The sequence below is a fragment of the Loxodonta africana genome, chromosome 19, assembly GCF_030014295.1.
Source record: "Loxodonta africana isolate mLoxAfr1 chromosome 19, mLoxAfr1.hap2, whole genome shotgun sequence".
Classification (NCBI taxonomy): domain Eukaryota; kingdom Metazoa; phylum Chordata; class Mammalia; order Proboscidea; family Elephantidae; genus Loxodonta; species Loxodonta africana.
The window spans coordinates 71,373,489-71,392,306 of NC_087360.1; positions in this window are offsets into that span (position 1 = coordinate 71,373,489).

Sequence of the window (18,818 nt, forward strand, 5' to 3'; positions counted from 1 at the left end):
GTCATCTAATGGGTAGTGCACACCCAAACAAATAGTTTCAGTGCTGTCATGGGTTGAATTATATCCCCCAAAAGTATCTGACAACTTGGCTAGGCCATGATTCCCAGTATTGTATGACTGTCTACCATTTTGTCATCTGATATGGTTTCCCTATGTGTTGTAAATCCTATCACTATGATGTTAATAAGATGGATTAGTGGCAGTTATATTGATGAGATCTACAAGATTAGATAGCATCTTAAGCCCATCTCTTTTGAGATATAAAAGAGAGAAGCAAGCAGAGAGACATGGGGACCTCATACCACAAAGAAAGCAGTGCCAGGAGCACAGTGCACCCTTTAGACCTGAGGTTCCTGTGCTGAGAAGCTCCCAGACCAGGGGAATACTGATGACAGGGACCTTCCTCCAGAGCTGACAGAGGGAGAGGGCCTTTCCCTGGGACTGACTCCCTGAGTTTGGACTTGTAGCCTACTGGGCCGTGAGAGAATGAATTTCTCTTTGTTGAAGCCATCCACTTGTGGTATTTCTGTTATAGCAACACTAGATGACTAAGACAAGCACCAAATGACGAAGGCTAGAAATAGGAAAAGGAGTGGTGGAGGAACAGTTCACAGGAAAGCTAACATTAGAGCAGTGACTTGAAGAAAGAGGAGGAGACATCCATTTGGAGAGGGCTGGAAGATGGACACATTAGATAAGAGGCCCGGACAAACAACAGCTGCCTTTGTGATCCTCAGGAAGAACCAGATGGTTCTAGGTTCAGACCAAATGTATCCCAGAGCCTCATGTTTGAGCCTAAGGCCAGTGTAAGAAAGAGAGCAATGTTTTCTTTCTTTTTTTTTTTTTTTGTAACTTTGAACTTTACTTTTTCTGTCTGGTTTTGGGGGCAATTTTGGAATGACCTTCTTGCTTCACTTTTTCTTCCTTCTCCATTGAATCTTTCTTTCTCTCTTTGGATTTTATGGTGCTCTAGGAGAACATTTACAGCACAAATTAGTTTATCATTAAAACATTTATACACAAATTGTTTTGTGACACTAGTTGCGATTCCTGCAATGTGTCAGCACTCTGTGCCTTTCCCTTTACATCCTGGGTTCACCATATCCATTTGTCCAGTTTTCCTGTCCCTTCCCGCCTTCTTGTCTTTGCTTTTGGGCAGGTGTTGCCCATTTGGAGAACCCCGGTGCCTCAGTGGTTAAGAGCTTGGCTGCTAACCAAAAGGTCAGCAGTTGGAATCTATCAGCCGCTCCTTGGAAACCCTATGAGGGCAGTGCTACTCTATCCTATATGGTCGCTATGAGTCAAAATCAACTTAATGGCAATGGGTTTGCCCATTTGGTCTTGTATACTGGACTGAACTAAGCAGGTTCCTCACATGTGCTATTGTTTGTTTTATAGGGAAAGAGAACAATTTTGATGCAATCCGGCTGAGGAGTGGAAACTGGAGAAATTGCTGTGGCCATGAGAGCTCATCCTTGTTGTAAGTTGGTCCACCTCAGCCATCTCAGATAGCAAGATGGAGTAGGTTAGCCTGGGGGGCGAGGGAGGAGGTGCAGCTAAGCCAGGCTGCCAAGAACCAGGGAAGTTATCGAGATCAGGTTCAGCTAAACTGCATCTTCTCCAAGGCAGCCTTCCTTTGCTTCATCCAGCCTCGCTATTTGAAGAAAAGTAATCTGTTGTGTTCCTGGGTGGTATAAACAGCGAACACACTTAGCTGCTAAACTAAAAGGTTGGAGGTGCGAGTTCACCCAGAGGGGCCTCAGAAGAAAGGCCGGGTGATCTACTTCTGAAAAATCAGTCATTGAAAACCTTATGGAACACAGTTCTGCTCTGACACACACGGGGTTGCCCTGAGTCAGAATCGACTTGATAACTGGGCAACCTGTTGTAGTCAGGGAATCTGTAAGAAAGATGAGGCATAACAACAGAATGGCTGGGTTCTGCAGGTAATACTTATGCCCAAAGATCTAGCAGAGTTTGTTTTCTGTTCATGGTTATATGGTTGCTGGGGTAAGTCATCAAGTTTACAAGATAAAAACCAAAAATCATGGCCAATACATGGGCATCAGCCAGCTGACCAGCCTTGAGGTTCCCGGGAATATTTGCTCACTTCTCCTTAGACAGGCATTCCTTTTCTCTTTCTCATGTACTCAGTTTTCTCTTTTTCCCATGTTCTGCCCTTAATTGTCCCTAATGCTGGCTCTTCCTTTTTTTTATCCCGTCAGCCTCTGGGGACTAGCCAGCTGCTTGGCTGGGCTGAGGTCTTTGCCAGGCTTGGTTTTCTACCCTTCTTTGGAAGAGCAGCACCTTCTTGTGGTCCTTATCCATCTACATCTGAATTCCCCAGAGAGCTTGACTAAAGCTGAGTCTTGGGCCTCGCCGCAGAGCCACTGAAACAGACTTACTGAGTGGGAAGCTGCATTGAAAACAAGCTTTCCAGTTCAATAACTTTCAGGGCTCTAATCTCTTTCTCCATTTCACCTATTAAGCCTCTCTGGAAAATGGTGCGGTTGAATAGAAGGGACAGTGACTGTAAGGGCTTTCCCTTTTGTGTTTACATGTCTGTCTCCCCTACAACACCATGAATCTTAAAGACGGGAATCATGTTCTACCCAGCTCTGAAACTCTGGTCTCGGGTCACCAAACCAAAGACCAAACCCGATTCTGACTCGTAGCAACTCTATAGGACAGAGTAGAACGTCCCCACAGAGTTTCCAAGGAGTGGCTGGTGGATTTGAAATGCTACCTTTGGTTAGTAACTGAGCGCTTAACCACTGAGCCACCAGGGCCCCTCGGGCTCCTACCGAAAACCAACTGCAGTCAAGTTGATTCTGACTCATAGCGACCCTATACGACAGAGTAGAACCGCGCCACAAAGGGTTTCCAAGGTGTGGCTGGTGGATTTGAACCACGAACATTTTAATTAGCAGCCAAACGCTTAACCACTGCGCCACCGTGGCTCCTGCAGTGAGCAGCACTCCTGCGGTGGAATGAATACATTGTTCTGTGTAAGGAGCCCTCTACTCCCTCCTTTCTCCTGTCTCCTCTCACCCTTTCCTCTGTCCCTTTCTCTCTGGAGCCCCTTGGCCTTGAGCACAAAACACAATGTTTTTAAGAGTCAGTTAATGTTTAAAGGGACAGAGTCAGGCACAAGCAGGGCCACTGCAGGTTGCTCAACTGACAAACAAATCCACCTTCCTCTGTCCCCTAAGCCAGCAGGAAGCACCCAGAAGGTGGTCACTCCCCCAGCAACCACTCAGACCAGCCGCCCCACCCACCCGGTACTAGAGGTTGCGTAATACTGCGGCCTCAACCTGAGGCTATAATATACTTAACACTGAAAAGCCCCAGTCTGGGATTGGACAAGCAAAATGCGTGGCCCTTATTTGTTACTCCTTCAAACAAGTAGAGAAAAATAAAAGGAAAGCATTGCTTATGGACTTTAAGCCTGGGGGCAAAGTATTTGACTTTCACCTTGAGTTCAAACTGCTTTCCCGTGTTAAGAGTGCTTTTTTTGAGTTTCCATGGGGCTCTGACCCCTTCTTCTCATTAGCCAATATGCCATTAAGTCTGCTGATGAAATGATAATAACGAAGAAGATCGTCTTTAGCAGGCCTCCTCCTTTGTCTAGTCGCTTATATCTAGTGTATCAACTAGTATAGAACTTTCCATATTGATCAATGGTATAGAACTTTCCATATTGATCGATGGCCCTACCTCCCTCCAATTTATAAGACTGATTCTCCTACACACTGGTTTTGTTCACACCTTTCTTGTGCTCAGAATCTTTCAACGGTTTCCTACTGCTTATAACAATGGCCTCTGCTTGTTTTGGTTGCGTACTCTATTCTCAGTGTGTATGTTTATTTATAAATTAAATACACGTACTGCTATCAATCCATATAAAATATTAGAAAAGCTTTACTTTCATTGTTAATTTTAGACAAACATAAATATAAATAGGACTTCTAATATTTTCTCCCTGTACCCCAATGGGCCATCTTGGATACCACTGAGGGTAGTGTTGAGTCATTTTACTGAGCTGCCAAAGCCTTCTAAGATCTGGTTCCAGGTCATTCATTTCTTGAGGGACTACTATGGCCAGGCACCGGGCTAAGCTCAGGGAGATAACACAGAACGATCACAGCCCCTATAATTCAAGAACTCATTGTCTGATGGAAGAGATAAACATATAAATAAATAGCTTTTGGAGACTCATATGTACCATCACAAATGTTTGCACAAGGCCTTAAAAAGGAACGGAAAAAGGAAATAATTTTTGCCTGTGGGAGTCAGAGAAGGCTTCACAGAGGACTATTTGAGCTGGGTCTTGAAGGATCAATAGGAGTTGACCAGGTTGCAAAGAGGAGAAAGGACATTCCAGGCACAGGAAATAGCATAGGCAAAGGTACAAAGGTAAGAGATTAGTATGTGGGGGAGTAACAGAAAATGGAAGGTAAGGCTGAACTCAAATCATGGAGGACCTCGTGTGCCATACCAATAGGTTTGGATTTTATCCTGAAGTTAGTAGAAGTCAGTAGTTGTTCTGACAACTACGTTCTCTCCTAAGCGTGTTTTTATTAACTTGTCCTCCCCGTAGGAGTAACAGAATTATGAAGTAGAAAGAGTCAAATCAGCAGCTCTCCAGGGCAGGCCTACGTACCTCACCTTCCCTGAACATGCTGCGCGTGGCGTCTCTCCCTTCTCGGGGCTGCTATGAAGCGGATGGCCTGTGCTGCTCAGGAGGTCTTCCACCAAGGTCACAGACTCAAGACAGCAGGGCTCACACCTCCCCAAAATCTAAGGGGTCCTGTGCTAGGACCGAAGCCACCAAGGACTGTCACTCTATGGCTGGAATTAGAATCATCGGGAAACCTTTTCAGGGTCACAGATGGTGACTTTGTGAAGAGATTGGGACATACCTCATACATTATCAGGAATCAGTCAGCTCGAGCTTTAAAAAAAGAACAAAGTTTTGAAATATAACACAATGACAGATGCATGTCGTTAAATGAAAACAAAATTAGAGGGTAAGACTTCTTTCTTTCTTTGCCTTCACAGCTTCAGGGTGGGAGACACTGCCATCTGTCTTCTCTCTTTATTACCTTTTTATTAAGAAAGAGACCTTTATACAGTGTTCCCAAATAAGCAATTCGTCTTATAGGTTCATTAACATGTCCAATCCCTCTCCTAAGAAGCATTACCTTAAAAATCTCCTTGTAGGATTTTTAATTCATTTAATCAACCTTTACAGTGTGTCTGATAGGTGACAGGCACTGCCCTTGGCTGGGTTTTCATTTCTAAATTAGCTTCCTTCATAAATAAAAATGGTGCAGGCGATCACCGTCTTTATGACGTGTACTTTGGCATGTTTCCCCAGGAGGGATGCCGGGTTGACCCTGAACCATCTACACGTTCCCTCTTGTGACCAGTGCCAGGCGTTTATAAGATACTTGGCCAGTGTTTGAGGTGTGGGGTGTGTCCAAAGACGAGCGCTTCCCTTGATGCGGCACTGAAACAACAGTCTTGAGGCTTTAGCCCTATGAGAGAACAAAATGAAATCATCAGCCAGAGAGAAAAAGTTGCATTGAATTAGAAATAGTAAAGCTTCTCATGTGGAGTGAGGAAAAATGGGGATGGTTGCCATGAAATGACACACATGAGGTGATGTGAAGCTGGTTATTGCTACTGTTGTTAGGAGCATCAAATCAATTCTGACTCATAGCGACCCCACATGACAAGGTAGAACTGCCCCATAGGGTTTTATTGGCTGTAATCTTTATGGAAGAAGATCACCAGGTCTTTCTCCCAAAGAGCAACTGGGTGGATTCGAACTGCCAACCTTTTGGTTAGCAGCCAAGTGCTTGACCATTGTACCACCAGGGCTCCTCGTAGGTATGAGGCAAGGCAATGGAAATTGTGGGAAACAGCAGAGTGCGGTGGGAAATGGATGGGACTGGATCAGAAGTCTGCGGTGCCGGCCTCCACTCTGAACACCAGCCATCTTCCTGAAAAGCTCATGACCTTTCTGGTTCTGTGTATTCTCCTTTGTCAAAAGAAGATGTTAAGCTTGTTGACAGCTAAGAATCTGGTGCTGAAGAATATTTCTTTCATCGTATTTCCACACAGGGCCAACAAAACCTCAATTTATTAGGTCAGCTCATTATTCTTGTCTAGAAAAGTGTTAGCAATCCATCATTTCTCTTTGGAGGTACTTCGGGAGTACAGAAGGTGGCACAGTGGCTAGAATGCTCGATTGCTAGCCAAAAGGTCAGCAGTTCAAACCCACCATTGGAAATCATCGCCCACCAAATCGATTTGAGGGCAGTGGGTCTGTCCACCCGTTCTTAGCAGACCGCTCATTGGGGGGTAAATCATAAAGCATGTTTGGAAACGCTGGAAATGTTTAACTAAGCTCTTTATAGACAGGCAAGCTGGGTGACAGAAGTTCACATTTCAAGGCAGTGATGTCTCAACTCTCCAAGCTGCTGGGGGCCCTCACACAGAATTAGCCCCTAAGGTGGTTGCCTAGCACTTAGAGCACACGGCCACCTTCTTCCCTCTGCTTTCCACACGTGTGTTCCATCCCCTCCTGGAGTCTCACTGGTGAGTGAGAGGAGCAGCTGGCGTGCATGAATGCCCACTTTGTCCCCTGCTGTCAGCAGCACCCCACTGCAGAGCCGGCAGCCGGCAGCTGTGTGGAGCGCCTCTGTCCCCAACGCCCGGCCAGGCTGTGTAGGAGCTTGTTCTTGGTGCCTCGGCCAGGCCAGGCCTCACCGACACTGGGACCCCCTGCTGCCCCAGGGGTGAAGAGGGGTCCTGTGCCCTTCATTCAAGTCAGCTTCTGCCTAATCCCCATGAGCACTACCGAGGCAGGGACCTGAAATAAAGGAATGTATATGAGTTAGTCTCTGAGTCACCCACAGGGAAGAACTGGGTGCTGCTAAGGCCCGGGCCTGTCTGTCTGTTTGTCAGGGGTGATGTAAAAAGTTCAGATACAATGGTAGGAGGCTGGCCTGGGTGAGATTAGAGGGCTCTTCTAAACACCTAAAATTCCAAGTCCGCGAATACTTTCCTATTGGCCTGCTTTGGTGTGGTCGATCTCCATTCTTAGAGACAGACCTGTAAGAAGCAAATACGTTTAGTCATTGCTAATTCAGTCATTTTTGTAATTAATTTAGTCATTAGTATGCAGAAAACATGAAAGCAGTGTCTGCTCAGTGCTAGAATTCTCACTTTCCATGAGGGAGGCCCGGGTTCAATTCCCGGCCAACACACTTCATGTACAGCGGCTCCCCGACTGTCAGTGAGGGCTTGCGTGTTACCATGAGGCTGAACAGGTTTCAGTGGACCTTCTAGCCTAGGATGGACTAGGAAGAAAGACCTGGCAATCTACTTCCAAAAATCAGCCAATGAAAATGCTATGGATCACAATAGTTTCACCTGTAACTGATCATGGTGTGGCTCAGGACCCAGCAGCAGTGTTTTGTCCCATTGTGCGTGGGACACATTGATCTCCAGCTGATTTATCAAGACCTGTCCCTGTCTTGTACTTCCACTGCCCTTATTCCTTTCTACCTGGAATTATAACTTTTGGAGGCGTGTCCTATTTCCACCATTAAACTGTGAGCAAGTCCAGGAAAGGGCCCTGTCTGCTTCTCGTCTGTAGCCACAGCACCCAGCACGGTGTTTTGCCTGTAGTAGACACAATAAACATCAGGCCACTTGGGTATTGCCTCATGATTCTTCCAGCCAGGCGCTAAGAAAAACTAAAAAACCCTTGGTAAGGGCCAGACGGGAGATTTAGAGCCACTTTAGAATCTAACAGAGATCCTTTCCCACTCCAGCTTTTTTTTTTTTTAATTGAAGTTATTCAGGACACCAGGTTGCATCAGATGCTAGCAGAGGTTTCCAAACTTCTTACCTATCGACCCATCCAACACTTCTGCCAATGCAAACACATCCAATGGTGGGGAGAAAAAGAGCCTTGTCTTTCTCTCAAAGTCATTCATGTATAAAGGTCAGTTAGGATTTACAAAAGACAATTCTCACAAAGGTGCTCACGATGCCTTAGCCCTGAAACCGCAGGTTTCTTTCTCAGTCAGGTACTCTGTCAGCCCTCATGACACCTGCTGAGAGAGGCAAACTGCTGCATCTTATTTGCTGAATCATTGCTAATTTAAACTCAGCAAATAGCAACCAAAAGCTGTTTTCCTGAGATTTGAAGTTCAACTGTGAAAATTGAAAGTCACCCAACATCAAACCGCCCAACCCCCAGAGCCTGTTCTATTCCTGGCCAGCCGTTCGAGAAGAGTGGGGAAGAACAGGGGCCAGAAAGAGGAACCCGGGGCGTGCCTTTGCTGGTCCAGGGACGCATGTGGGAGGGTTGCATGGATAATGTTTGAAAAGGGCCCAGCACAGTCCCTGGCAAGGAACAGGTGCTCAGTCATTGGGGCTGTCCTGTCCCCGCTGCCTTCTGTTGGAGCTCATACATAGAGGTCTCGCTGTGACGGCCGTTATCCTTAAATGGGGAACTTACAGGGTGAGCGCATTGGCAGCTCTGAATAGCCCAGTGAATGCATGCGCCCCGATATTCACGGGCCAGCCGTGAGAGAATGTCACAGATCAAGAATTAGGATTAATTCCATTCTGTGCACCCAAGGCTCATTAAAAACACAAAAATATAAATTAATCTATCTTTTATCTTTTCACTCAATCACTCAGGCCCCTACGTGTCCTGTTAGTCAAAAGCCAAGTACCTCCTTCTTGAGGGCCTCCAGTTCTCATTCAAAACGTATTCCTGTATCTCAGGGCTAGTTCAGGGCAAAGGTGGCGGTGGTCAGTCCTGGTTTCTGGGCCAGGCAGAGGGAGAACCGAAAACTCCTCCCAGTCGCCTGGAGTCTCTGCATGTCGGTGCCACATGGTATTGCAGAAGAAGCTTAGTGTGGCACCGTCGGTGGACGCATGCCCACTCTGTGGCAATGCCCTGGGAGCCCACTTCCTGCCCAGACCAGGCAGTGCTGTGCTCCTGAGTGCGGGTCCCCAGCTGCCAGCCACTGCCATACCATGTGAAACTCCGCCTTCCCTCGGGCTCCGGCACCCCGAGGCCAGGGCTGAAGGGCACACACCTATAGTGACAGGCAGGTAACAGGAATGAGTGAAGTGGACCGATTAAAGAAAAATCAGCCCACAAGCTTTATTTTTCCTGCACTCTAATATAAGCAGATAATATAAACATGCATAATATTGATGGTTATGTTTCATGTTTATAAAAATGCAAAATGAAGAACAAGAAATGTTTCATTATTAACTCTTTCTTTTTATAATTCATTTCTCCTTTAATTTGAATCTGGAAACCTGACACCTTTTCTCCTGTGCCAAAACGTCAGCGTCAGTTCTGCCACTTTGAGTTCTAGACCTGGTCAGAATATTTACATTTTTGGAATGCCAGTACTCCAGTGTTGTCAGACTTCGTTTTCAGTACTATTTGTTCTACAGTCAATGATATTCTGCAGGATAGTTGAGAAATTATCATATCAAGATTAATTGAGAAAAGCAAACTCAACAGTGTTACTTCACTTTCATTATGTTTTGAAACACACTTTTTAGAATCCAGTCTCTGAATCTACACTTTTGAGGATGAAATTTCGGCTATCGCTTTCTTTCTAGAAATTTCATTCTAGTGTAGAAAAGTGAGTCAGATTATTTCCCACAAAGTGACTTTCTGGGAGATCATATCTTTAGAAATGAGTGAATTAAATTTTATGTTTTAAAACTGTGTATGCTGGTATATATACCTGCTGTCTGTCAGTCACCTGTCTGTCAGTCTGTCATACTGTGGTGGCTTGTGCATTGCTCTGATGCTGGAAACTATGTCACCAGTGTGTCAAGCACCAGCAGGGTCACCCATGGTGGACAGGCTTCAACAGAGCTTTGAGACTAAGACAGACTAGGAAGAAAAGCCTGGTAATCTACTTCCAAAAATTAGCCATTGAAAATCTTATGGATCACAAAAGAACATCACCCAAATTGATTGCTTTGGACATGTCATCAGGAGGGAAAAATTGCTGGAGGAGGACATCATGTTTGGTGAAGTGGAAGGCCAACAAGACCTTTGGAAAGATGGATTGAAACAGTAGCCACAAGCGTGGACTTAAACATGCTGGCCATTTGGGGATGGCACAGGACTGGGCATCATTTTGTTCTGTTGTACATGGGGTCCCCATGAGTCAGCATTAACTTGACAGCAGCTAACCAAGTAATATATGTACATAACTCATGGGACCCTTGAAAAGAAATTTTTCAAGAGTTTAGATGGCCTAGTCTTTGATGCAATTGCTTCTCGGTGAGTTGGCATGGGGATTTTTCCGTGGGTTATATGAAGTAGTCAATTTCTTTTAACAATGCAAAAACCCTTTCCAACTCTAAATCATCTAACCTGGTCAACCTAAACTCCGTGAAGTAGGGCAGAATTCAGTGCTATGCTTCAGGAGGGCAAATCACCGAACTATCAGCAGTATAAGCCTCAGGAGCATATTCAGTGTTCAGTGTTAATTACTACATCCCTGATGTTTTCCAGAGCCCTGGTGGCACAGTGGTTAAGAGCCATGGCCGCTAACCAAAAGTTCGAATCCTTGGAAACCCTATGGGGTAGTCATACTCTGTCCTATAGGGTCGCTATGAGTCAGAGTCGACTCAACTGCAACAAGTTTCTTTTCCTTTTTTTTTTTAATGACACTTTCCAATCCTAACCTTTTAGCACCAAGTAACTGCTGACGAATAAAGCGATAAACAGGCGTATGTTCTATATCCTTGCAAACCTTGCTTTACTAAGTTTCTTAGTAACTCTAGCGTTAACACCAACCAGATTACTGTTGCAGCCTGTAACCCTGCTGATAAATACTGACAAGTACGCACTCAAACCATCAAGACTGTCCTTGGCGCCAAAAAATTTGTCATTTCCTGATGGCATTTACCACATCCAGATAGCCTTCTCGCCCATCAAGTCTCAGTCAGCCCCATGAGTAAATACACTAACTCACGGCTACAACAAGAAAACATCAGAAATGAACTAACCTTCTCACACAACTTGTGCTGTAGACGCTCAGCCATCCTTCCAGCACATGGAGCAAGGGGAATTGGGGTGGGTTCTGTTTAAAATACGTCATTTCTGTTGCACTCAATGGACACTCTTTTATAAGCCCGCCATCTGTCAGCGGTTAGGATGCCCAGGGATATTTTTCCCTTCATATATAATGGCATTTAACTACAGCATTACTTAACGTAGTCACATTACAAAAAACTTTAAAAATGTCTGTCCTCTTTTTAGTTCCCTGTTTTTCAGTATGCATCTTTTGCATGCTGGTTGTAGTAATTACTCTGTTTTGTTGCATAATTTATATTCTTTTGACACAAAAACATAGCAACCTTCTCAGGGTATCTTTCATTTTCGAGGAGCTGTGGATAGGAAGTCAGTAGGTCTAGTGTGTAACATTAAAATAGGCAATTTAACTTCTCCGAGTCTGGAGTTTCTCTTCTGTAAACAACAACAGGTGACTGGAGGCCCTTGAAGGTCCTTCCAATTCCATTGCCTTAAAATTTTACGACTTTAAATCCTATTGAGTCCTTGTGGCCCCAAATGCTTTCTCTGTCCTAGATGCAAACTGGGTGGAAGGGTGACTTTTTCCCAAGGAAAGCAATTATTCATTAACGGCTGAGTTTCGGAAGCAGATCACCAGGCCTTTCTTCCTAGTCTGTCTTAGTCTGGAAGCTCCGCTGAAACCTGTTCAGCATCACAGCAACATGCAAACCGCTACGGACAGAGGGGTGGTGATTATGTGTAAAGTACATTGGCCGGAATTCAAAACTGAGTCTCTTGCCTAGAACACAGGAATTCTACCACTGAGCCACCAATCCCTCAGCTGTCGTCTCTTCACCTCACTGGAAATGTGTCAGTATCTCTTCTCCACTGTCTCCTTCTTTACATGAGTTTATTCCTATGTTTTTATTTTGCTGAGGTCTCTGGAGGGAGGGGTAAACTGCAGTCACTTATTTCTTTCCTGATTACAACATAACTCAGGTTTATTCTAAACAAAAATTTCAATCAAGAAAAAAATATAAAAAGGATAGTAAACTTCCCTAGAAATCCTACAAGCCAGAGATAACCACTATTACCCTGTTGATGAAAATCCATCCTGAGTCCACCGAATTTTCCTACGCTGGAGAGGAATGCCCAGAGGGAGTCTGCCCGAGCTTTTCTCTCTGAGTCATCTCTCCTGAGGGAGCCAGTAAGCCAACCCGTTACTGTGAGTCCATTCCAACTTTTTAAGCCAAAACTGGGAACAAGCCGTTAAAGGAGAAAGCGAATCATTTTCTATGCTGCAGCCCAGACCCAAGGCGTCGCTGAAAGACGAAACTGTCTGGGTGTGTGATTTTACCCAGGCCTGTCCCCTCCTTCCCTACTCCTCTTTCTTCTGCCTTTTTAAGCGTCTTACAGTGAAAACGGAAATGCTGGGGGCGTAGTGGTTAAGGGCTATGGCTGCTAACCAAAAGGTCGGCAGTTCGGACCCACCAGATGCTCCTTGGAAACCATATGGGGCAATTCTACCATGTCCTATAGGGTTGTTATAGGTCATAAGCGACTCCACGGCAAGGGGTATGGTGAAAATATTGCATCCCCTAAGACGGCATTCCTAGTCCTTTTGCTCATTCTTCTTTTTGTTCTTTCTCTGGCCCAGAGTGTGGGCATAATGGAAAGCCTGATTTATTGGTTTATGAAATTCAATTCAGCGTTTCACAGTCAGGGTCAGGCTCCCGAGCGTTCTTACAATCTGAAAAACACATTGCCCATCTATTCTCTTTCTTTATTAGTGACTGGGCTTTATCCCTAAATTTACAGTGTGTAGGAAAAAAGGGGAGCTCTGGTGATGTGGTGGTTGGGAGCTCGGCTGCTAATCAAAAGGTCGGCAGTTCAAATCTACCAGCCACTCCTTGGAAACCCTATGGGGCAGTTCTGCTCTGTCCTGTAGCGTTGCTACGAGTCAGAATCGACTTGACAGCAATAGGTTTAGTTTTGGGAAGAAGGGAGAGGGCAGGGGACAGAGGTGGTGTGGATGAGCAAAGCTGAAGGAGGGGGACTCAGGGAATAGCTATCCTCCCCATCCTCCTTCCCTTTGGGAACAACCCCTTTTTCTTTTTCCTGTTTTGCTGGACTTAAATTTATTGGCTTGTTTGTTTTGGACACGAATTAGAAAGGAGATGGGTTTGGCCCCTTTCTGCTTGAAGTCTGAACAAGCTAGAGTTAACAGGAACTAACTTTGGATTCTACTGTGCAGGTGACCCACAGGGTCAGAGACAGTCTTGGGCACAGGCCTGGCAGATCCCCTGGCTCCGTTCCTGGCATGATGAATACACGCAGCACCCATGCGAAGACCTCAAGTGACTGGGCTTCTCTGGGCCTCCAGTCAGCTCACCAAGGCTGGGGTTTGCGGCCAGCTTGGCCCAAGCTCCTGGCAGACAAGAGGCTGAAGAGTGGGAGGGCCCTGGTCCCTCAGCCGCAGACAGAAAGAAAGAAAGCTGGCCTCCTCCCTGCGGCTGCTGCCGCCTCAGAAAGAGAGAGACTTGCGTTTCTTCTCTGAGAGGAGTGTCGAACCTTTTCCTGGTTTTTATTCATCCCCCTTCACCCCCATATGAGACATTTTTGACAAAGTCTGCCACTAAGACCCTGAGGCTCTGGTGCCTGGGAGATGATGGTGCAGAGAGAGGGCAGAAGGATTCTGCCTGAGGGAGACAGCCTAAAAAAATGGCTCTCGGCAAGGCCAGGCCCCTGCTAGAGCAAGCATTTGATGGACTGTCACAGGGATCAGGAGACAGAAATCTGTCACCTCCCTGGGCACACAGATAATCCGAGTACTCTTGGAGACTTTGATCAAATCTCACTTTTCTTTTTGGAGTTGTGGTCTGTTTGGAGATGGGCCATTTTATGGTCACTTTGGGAGCAAATTTCTGTCCCTGCTTTGTTCCTGTGGCCAACAGTTTTTTTTGCTATATCATAGCAATGAACCCTTTCCAGTGTGTGTGTGTGTGTGTATATATATTTGCAGCACATGAAGTGATTGAACGGAGAGAGAAAATATGGAGAGAGGAACACAAAAAATAAAAACTACTTTGCCAAGTCCCCCATACCCAGGAGAAAACTGGTAATGAACCAAAGTCCCTGGAGAGTAACTATTAATCCTTCTAGACTCGATTCCCTTCACCTATTAATACAGACTTCTGGGCCCCCACAGGTGTGTTTGAACTTGCTGGCCTTTGTATTACATGATATATTTCTTATTGCACCATTTTGCAATGATCTGTTTATAGGTTCTTCTTCTCTATTAGAATTTGAGCCCCTAGAGGACAGGGTTTAGAGGACAGGGGCTAAGTTGCCTGTTTTTGTATCTCTGACACTGAGTATAACCTCTTACAAGTATAAACTGAAAAGAAATGTATATTAAATGAACAAAAGAATTATGTGTGGATCACCAACTTTTCTTCCCAGTCCGTATGTCCAAAAAGATGCTGCCTTCTTGAAAGATGTTTTTTCAGGCCATTGGTAATAGCAGAAATAACATCTACAATTTACTGAGCACTTACTATGTGCCGGAGCCCTGGTGGCACAGTGGCTAAGCATTTGACTGCTAACCAAAAGGTCGGCAGTTCAAATTCACCAGCTGCTCCTTGGAAACCCTACAGGGCAGTTCTACCCTGTCCTATGGGGTGGCTATGAGTCAGAAGAGACTTGACAGCAATGGGATATGTGCCAACTACCATATTAGTACTTTACACACAGTATCTCCTTTATTCTGGATCCCCCAGCGTAAGTTGACATGTATTGTTATACGCTGTCAGGGTGTCTTGTTCTTCCCCACGGAGACACCCATCACACATTAGGAATAATCATTACTCTGTCTTCCCTTGGATTGTGAACCCCAGGAAGGCAGAAACATTGTTTTTTTTTTTTTTTGATGCTGAATTATCCAACACGTAGCCGATGTAATGTTTCCCATGTACTACATACCGAATTACTCTTTGTTACTTTAATGAATCTTACAAAGTCCCGGCTAGGTGTTATGGCCAGCATTTGCCAGCATAATTGTTGCCACCACCATGTCTCTGTCCCTTTCCATTCCACAGACAGAACATGAAGGAAACTCCTAAGTTCTCCTCATGGTAGCGGAAAATATTGGTGACCACTCTGGTCTCTATTAGGTTACTCTGTACCTTGAACTTTGGAAGAGACTGCCTCTGCCCCAGGATGTCTATCTTTTCGGTTACCAGAGCCACCACTGTGTTGCTGTCTCCACCAGCATGATGTTACATCTCATCATTGCCATTCCTGCTTTGGGACCCAGTACCCAGTAGAATAAAATAGGCACATGGGGATGAGGCAGGGCAGGACAGGGTGGGGTGCAGAAAATGCAAGAGTCCTCTAAGTTGAGACTACCACTCCCATCAGTCCCAGGTGCTGTGCGTAGCTTAGGAAGCTAAGGCGCCTCCACTTCACCGGAAGGAGTAAGGTGGGTCTCCATCTCTACCAATATGGTGGGATTTCTCTTTTATCCCCAGCTAGACTCCACTCCGCAGCTACATTTTTTTTCCCACTGTTCACTACATGGAAACATTTCCATCCTAATAGGTTTGTTCTTCTGCTTATCTGGGATCCTCACTGTCGCAATAGACTCCAATTTCTTCTTGCTGCTCTATTTCCATGCACCAGTCTACTCCCAAAGGCAGGAAGGAGCTAAGTGATTTTCACAATGCGGGCAGGGAGCATTCCCCCTATACCAGGACACTGGCCCAAGTTGCTGAAAGTGGTCTCTCAGGTTGGCAGATAATTCTCCCCTTTCCTCTTCCAGAATTCCAGAAACACAGCTTACCTCCATGGATCCTGGGCAAAAAACTGGGCCGACCTCTGGAGCCATTGCTGTTCCGGTCAGGGAGGTCAGGGATCCAAGCATTTCCAAAATAAAACAACAGATAGCAGAAGGGTGTGATTTCACACTTGCATTGGCTGTGTTTGGCTTCCTAGGCTTGCCACTGAGATCACACACTGCACAGGCGGCTCACAGTTTCCATTATAATAATAAACCAAAGATGACTATTTAAAGCACCCAGACATTTATTTCAAAGCCAGGGAGCAACACTGGACAGTAGAAAACAAACTGAACTGGGAGCTGGGAGTCTCTAGCACTCATTACGTGATCTAGACAGAGCAACTCAACCTTCTTTGTCTCAGTTTTCTCAGAGACATAAGCCTTGAATCAGACCCTCTGTCTTTCACCTCAGAACACGAGTTTCCTTTTTTGAACTCTGAACTCCGGAAAGGGGCTTCACAGCAAGTTCCTAGGGCTGCTGGAACGACCTTGTTCACTCTGAGATGTGATACACAGCTTCATGGCAGTGGAAGGGGACGGCTTAAAAAGGGAAAATAAAATAGGTGTTTCGTGTGAGATCAGGTTTATACAGGATTTTCAACCTTTAAAAAAAAACTTGTTCTCTTCTTAATTACGAAAGGAATCCATGTCTCTTGTATACAATTTGGAAAACCGCAAGAAGTTTAGACAAGAGGGTAAAATCGTCCTTAATCCTGTAATTCTACCTTCCATAGAGAAATTCTGTTCGAGTTTTGATATATTCCTCACATTTTATGCAGTTTTTTATATAGTTGAGATCGTACTCTATTAGTTCATCCTTTTTCCCTCTTAATATAATAACATAATAAGTACTTCCTTATGACAATTTAAGTCATTTATGAATAGTGTTTTAAGGGCTTCATTATGTTCTGTTTTGTGGACATCCTGAGGTTGGGCAGTTAGGCTGTTTCTAGTTTTATTCATATATATATAGGTATATACACATGCACACACACATACACACACACACACACACACACACACGGGGCCTTGGTGGGGCAGTGTAGGGCAGTTCTACTCTGTCCTGTAGGGTTCTGTGAGTCGGAATGGACTTGACTGCAATGGATTTTCGGGTATATAAGTATATACATAGTTGTTAGTTGCCATCGAGTTAGATTCTGATTCATGGCAACCCCATGTGTGCAGAGTACAGCTGCTCCATAGAGTTTTCAAGGCTGTGAGCTTTTGGAAGCAGATCCCCAGGCCTGTCTTCCGAGGTGCCTCTGAGTGGGTTTGAACTACCAACCTTCCTGTTAGTAGTCCAGCGCTTAGCCATTTGTGCCATCCAGGGGTATGTACCTCTAAGATGAACATCCATGTGACTGTGCATAAAGCTCTGTAAATTTCAGGTTGTTTCCTTAAAATGTATTCCTGGAAGTAGACTCCTGAAGAGTCTGAATAGTTTTAAGGCTCCTGGTAGTGTTCCTCGTCTTCATTTTTGGAGCACATTTTATGAATTAATATCACCGTCTCTTCTCTTTAAAAATTATCATATCCATTTTAATCATGTAAAAAAATGTCAATGTTTCTAACATTTTTCCTGAAGCAACACATACCAAAACCTCCTCCCAGGAGCCATCTTTACGCCAACTGTAAACTTGCTTTGTGAACACCTGCCTGACCCCAGGCCTCTGCCAGGCCCTGGTGGCACTTAATTTCAATGTCACTCTGAAATGAGGAATTATAAAGGAAGCTGAGAGAGTGGCTCTTTCTTCACTGTAAGGAATAGAAAACAGGCGCATGCTAAAAAACCCTAACCTGAATTAATCAGTGTCCCCATCAACACACCACACTTAAAACACATTAAAATGGTAATAGAACCAGCTCTCACTAAGCCTGGGGAAGCTCCACAACCTCGCTGGACATGTCTCTCCTATTCATAAATCGAGAAGAAAGTTTTTCAGATTCAGTATTTGATGATTCTCTGTTCCTTCCCAGCAGCGTTAGATTATATCCTAAAGGAGCTTGGAAACAATTTTGAGCTTGCAATTTTCTTTGAAAAAGTGATTGTTATTAATGATGGTCTTGGAGAGGGGGCTTGTAGAATTAAGAATAGGTGAGAAGTCTAAAGTCAGTAGAATTGAATTCACGAGTCTGGAATCAGTCAGACTTGGGTTTCAATCCCAGTTTTGCTAATTATTAGCCACGTGAGTCCTTAAGCAAATTATTTAAATTCTTTAAGCCTTAGTTTCTTCAGCCTCAAAGGGCTGATAAGAGAGCTTCTCTCTGGGGCCTCAGGGGTTTAAATAGACACTTCACGGGGCTGGCACACAGGAAGTACTTGGAAGCCATCACTGTGAGAACTGGTAAGCGTGGTGTGCCAAGATGGTGGTTACTCCTAGTCTAGCTGGGGAAACAGTCTCAGAGGGGTTCTGCCTCAGTCAGAATTACCCAGCAGGTTAGCAGTGAGACCACCCCTGCTTTACTAGTCCCGGTTTACTCCTCCATCACCACGTAATTCAGAAAATAGCTGAGTGAAGACAATGGTTCCTGATGGAAGTTTCTGCAAAGATATTATTCTCCTAACCAGGGTCCAATGCCAATTGTGGGTATTCTCGCCAAGCAAAATGGGAAAGTCATGATTAGGCATCACTGTATACAGGATATCCCTGGGTGGTGCAAACAGTTTGTGCTCAGCTACTAACCTGAATGTTGGCAGTTCAAACTCACGCAGCGGTGCCAGGAAGGGAAGGCCTGGCAATCTGCTTCTATAAAGATTACAGCCAAGAAAACGCTATGAAGCGGTCCTACTCTGTAACACGTGGGATTGCCATGAGTTGTGGGCTTGGTTTTAGTCTGGTATTCAGGATAAGGTCTGGACTCTTCAGTGTGGTTTTCAAAATCTCCCTTAGCCTGGCCTCA